Source organism: Galeopterus variegatus, unplaced genomic scaffold (genome assembly GCF_000696425.1).
Source record: "Galeopterus variegatus unplaced genomic scaffold, G_variegatus-3.0.2 Scaffold1911, whole genome shotgun sequence".
Taxonomy (NCBI): domain Eukaryota; kingdom Metazoa; phylum Chordata; class Mammalia; order Dermoptera; family Cynocephalidae; genus Galeopterus; species Galeopterus variegatus.
Window position 1 is genome coordinate 323,539 of NW_007728022.1, and position 5,632 is coordinate 329,170.

Consider the following 5,632-nt stretch of genomic DNA (forward strand, 5'->3'; position numbering starts at 1 on the left):
TGGATAATTCAAACTCACCTTTTGGTCCCCTCTAAGAAGACTTTTCAGCATCTCATCCCCTCTCCCTGCACCATCCCAACTGTAGTGAGGTAAGGCATTCCTCCTCTGTGTTCTGCTAATATGTTGTATGTGATTTTTCACAATTGCTGAAAAATCATGTGTTATCTAGACTTTGAAGATCTTTTAAGCACAGCAAATCTTTTATTCATTTTTCTAGCATTATGCCCTATAGTGAGTTGAATGGTGGCTCCCAAAAAGGCATGTCCATGTCCTAATTCCTAGGCCCTGTGAACGTGACCTTATTTGCCAAAAGGGCCTTTACAGATGTAATTGTGGTATCCAGTGGGCACTAAATCGAACTCCTGGAGCCACCAGAAGCTGGAAGAGAGAAGGATGGATTCTTCTCTAAGAACTTCCAAAGGAGAGTGGTCCTACCAACACCTTGATTGAAGACTTTTGGCCTCTAGAACAGAGAGAATAAATTTCTGTTGTTTTAAGCCACTCAGTTTGTAATAATCTTTTCTGGCAGGGAGTCCTAAGAATCTAAGTGCCTAATATATCATTTGATAATTTTCTTTTTTTTTTTTTAAATATCAGTTGAATTTATTACAAGCTACTAAGCTCCAAGGCACATTACAGTGTTCTGTTAACTACAGAAATGTAAAACAGATATAGAGCAGATTCTCCACGTCTAACATTTTGCTCTGCTGGTCAAAATTATCCTTGCATCAATAAAGCAAAAACAAAACAACGCCTGAAGAGTCAACACATTCAGGTCAGTGGAAACAAACTGAAACATTCTAATTGCATTATAATAGCTGCCAATCACTGAGCACCTACTAACCACCAGGCGCTTTCGCAGGTGCTTTTCAGATGCTTTGGACAGTTAAACTGGAGAGTGGGTGCAAAGGTAGTTTAACAAAAGGGCCCGAATCAAAATAGGCTCAGAGGATGAGAATGTTTGTGTATCACACAAATTCTCATTTAAAGGGCTGGACTACAGATAAGGCTTTTAATAATCAGATGGACGTAATGATCCACCTATGAAAGGTGGTCAGCTTTTTTCACCATCCAGCCTGTGCCTGCTCAAAGACTCATGAAATCCTCAAAACACTAATACAGCTAATCAAAAAAAAAAAAAAAAGAACATGAACATGAACCAGCCAGTCACCAAAAAAGAAAAGAAAAACAAAGAACATGAAGAGGGTAGATGGATCAAAGAATGAGTCAAATACCAAAACCTAACTGAGCCGTTTAAAACACATGAAGACTTCGGCTACTATGTGTGCCTTTCTTTCCCCCATTCATAACATCAATGGGATTGCAGGAAATGGTATTTCTTACAGCAAATGCCTACTGAAGTTTAACAATTCCTTAATTATTTTCTGAAAAACTAATTATAAAATAGGATACTAAGAGTAGCACCAGGTGGGGGTGGGGGAGCCCTAATTTATAGTGTTCATTGATTTCCCTAATGTGAACACATCCACCAAGACTGATTTCAAGGTATGAATGTGATGTCACTGGCTGGCAAAATTCCTAAAAATTGGCTCTAGCAGGTTCCAGCACAGCAAGAGAATAGGGAGACCTAACTAGCACAAAAGAAGCATCACAGATTCAGATTAGAAAAGCCCACTGACTAAAAGTGGGAAGAAACTGAGAGAGACTGGAAGAGGCTGAATAATGCTTTCAGCCAAATTAAACTACCTACCCAAGTATCACAAAGGGGAGGAGAGAAAAGAGTAGCACCTACAAGGTGATCCGATCATCTCTCTCCACCTACTCACAGGTACAGAGCAAAGCTCAGGCCGTGTTGCTTTCTTTCTTTCTGTATATGACCCAGTGAGGTGTAAAGGGCAGTCTTTTGTGAGCTGGCACAAAAGACATTTTCCAAAGAAATGAGAACTGAACACATAATGTCCTACCCCAATGTTAAACAATACTTGGACGAAAGAAAATTTAGCCACTGGCTTTAGGCAATTTGCTAGTGAAAGACAAGACTATGAACCACCCAAAAACGTTTGGTTAGCAAGAACAGTGTGCTTATCGATACTTGTTTACGATCCTTGTCTCACTGTGATCACCGATCCATAGCTATCATGTCATAAAGTGTGCCCAACATCTATCAGTTCTCTGCCTTGTAAAACCTACCTTAGAAATCACCAGGCCCAGGGCCTAACACGCTACAGATAAACTTCGAGTTTCCCATTTTTGATGCACATGAGATCCTGCCAACTATCTTATCCCATGTTGCAGTAACTCTCATAAACATGTTTGCTTTCTGGCAGTCTATTTATGGGAGTAGGCAGTCATTACAGTTAGAAGAGGATCTCACATACAAAATCCTCCCTCGCCCACTTTGGATCCTCTCGTTTGAATGAGAGTAACCCCAGCAACAATACTGTGATCGATGTGATCAATGCTAAGGGGCAGAAGTCAAAATGCTGAGGTGGGAGGGTGGGAAGGAAGAATGCGGGGTGTGAAGGACGGAAAAAACACGGATCAGTCTTGAAATGGTTGAGCCGAGATGATTCGCTTACTTCCAGGCACTCTGCCCTGTTGACAGGTGTTGCAGAGTGTTCAGGGCTGCTTTGTCACTCAGTGCTGATGTGGTAGAGTGAGGGCATTTACTGTGAGCTACAGATTGGTAGGAAGAGCAAGCAGGGACATATGGAAACAGATGCACAGACAAACCCTCAATAAGGTCAGATGACATTCCCAATTTTTTCTTTTCTTTTTTTATAAATAGCAGAGAAACTTCACTGGAGTAAGGCAGCACTAAGAGTAAGAGCAGATATCTCCATGTATCTTTCATGCAAGTTGCTACTGTATCTTTGTACAAGTCACTGTTGTGATGGATCCCAAAAGTTTAATTTTAAGCTAAACCAGACGTTTTATATACAATGCTTAAATTACTATCCCAAAATACTCAGACAGACAATTGATGTCTGTAATATTTCCATTCATAAAATTTTTTACAGGCTTGGGATAGGAATTGTCAGCAGAACACATCTTTATTCTGGGAGAAAAAAATCAGACTGTGCCCTCAGATTTATTGTTCTCAGTGTCCTGTTGTTCTCAGTGCCTGGCAGATCCTTTGCCCCCAAGAGATCAGTCAATTTATTTAAAAATTATTAATAATCAGTTTATTTCATTAAGTATCCAAGACAATTCCCATCCATCCACAGTTCAAAATATTGCTTACAAGTTGTTCATAGCTATTAAGCTGGCAAACTATTAGCCTAGGAAGCACACGTTTTTAGACATAAGTTTAAGGAAACATTTTAGTATTGTTGGAGGACAAAAAAAAAAAAAAAAAACACACTCACAAAATAACCAGTAACTGATCACTGCTCTCTGCAGGAAATACCAGGTGGAACATCTCCATGTCTTTCTCTTTTTTTCCCTCTAGGTATGTTTGCTACCAGAACAATTTTCTATATTAGACTGTTTTCATTTTATTATGTTTCCCATAGGTGCCAACTGCTGCAAGCCCGAAGCATTTGAAATAGCATATTGATTTATTTTTGCCAAATTTTCATTTTATGTGCTCAGGATTCAAGCTTGTCTGAGGACCTTCCTAGGCCTTCACTTCTTTGTCTCATGAGTTGCTTCTCATTTTCCTCCTTAAATAGATGAGGTTTCCTGTATTATTATTATTATCATTTGTCATTATTATAATTGCCCTTCTCTCTTTCTCTGGAAGTGTATAGATTTACTCATGAGATCCAAATTTCTTGATAACAGTTCAGTTAGTATACTTTAAAAAATCCCTCTTATGATTGTCATAGAAATAATATGATATTCCTCATAAGCTCTGACATTAAAATTTGCTTGGTTGTTGAATAAAAATGCAGTCCACCATATATTCATTCTCTATTGTTTAAATTTAATTTACTTGTACGAAAGTAATATATATATACTTATATATTATATACTTATATATACTTATATATATATATACTTTCGTTCATAAAATCAAAAAGTAATAGGCTTATAACTAAAAAAAAGATCAAAATGAAACTATGGGTCCAAGCCTCTCCCCTCCTCCATTCCTGCTACAACCATGTTCGACTCAGTTCTTTCTCATAAAATTTACATGCTATTTCTTATCTTTTCAATTTTAGACATTACCAATAGCTTTCTACCATAAGAAACAAGGATTAATTTTTATTATCCTCCACTCTCTACAGATAACTTCCCCTTCCCTTCATTCCAATATAGTCATAGCAACATTTAATTAAATCATTTTTCATTGTGGAGTTGATGATCAAGAAATATCCTTCAGCTGAGTAAATAGAAATACTCTTCATTAATAACTTTATTTTTTATGGAGTTAACAATTGTCTTATTTTTCTATATGTTTAGTTTTTGCTCTTTTTTTTTTTTTTAATGAACCGAACACAAAATTCATCCCTTAAACTTTCCTATGGGGCTATAATTTCTTGTCTTGATATAGTCAAACATCTCATAATCAGTTCTATTTATTTTTTTCTTTCAAGGCACCTGTCTGTGAATCTTCTACCTTTTGTTCTAATTGAGCTAGCTGGTGCTGTCATCCCAGGGATTTTCTCCTTCACCGTCATTTTGTTAATTCCCTTACCTCTTTCCTTTTATATACTCAAGATATGTACTGGGCAAAACTTAATAACTGATGCTGAATGATGAAGACATGTTATTGGCTTTCTAGAAAAGTCTGTTTTATTAAGTACCTATCATCTTGACAAAACAAAAAACAAAACCCAACTCTTAGGGGATTCCTTAGATAAAATTATACTTCAAAGCTTCAAGGGCAAACTGCCTCATCTGCTCATTGACAGCAGGTATCTTTTTTGTTGTCTGATGAAAAACAAATACCTGGCATGTACCAAGTGCTTAATAAATATTCATTGGTTGTCCTGTTGACTATTCATTCAAAGCCCTCACCATCATGGAGTTTACATTCCAGAGAGGAAAGATAGGTAATAAGTTAAATATACAATATTAATTCAGGGCTGGCTGGTTAGCTCACTTGGTAGAGCATGATGCTGATAACACCAAGGTCCAGGGTTCAATCCCTGTACCAGTGAGCTGCCAAAACAAACAAAAATTAATATTAATCCAGGTAATGTTCAATGCTGTAAAGAAAATACATAGGATAAGAGAATAAGAGAATGAGGATTAGATTTCTCCGTGGAGGGTAGACAAAGGAAGTTAAGAGTTGAAAGCAACCAGTTTGGAGGCTATGACCATCATCCAACTGAAAGATGAGAGTCTGGACTAGTGTGGAAAGAAGGAAAGTAGAAAAAAAGTTTGGACTGGGCTATATATATCGAAGGTAGAGCTGACAGCAATAAACATAGAATGGAAGCAAAATAAAGGAGTCAATAACTCCAAAGCAGCTCTGAATCAATGTGAGCCCCTGATGCTTATATAAAACATGGGATGCCTAGGAGGTTGGCGCATTGGGAATTTAGTTGGCTCTGACAGAAGGTATGGAGACACATGGCAAAAAGGGATGGAAAAGGGGACAAACAATGAGGGCCTAAGAGGCCCTTTATTAAAGGATGACTTTGTTTATAATGGATGTGAGAAGAGATAATTGAAGGCAAGAAGGGAGACTAATGTAGTAATTCAGAAATATGAAGAGGAC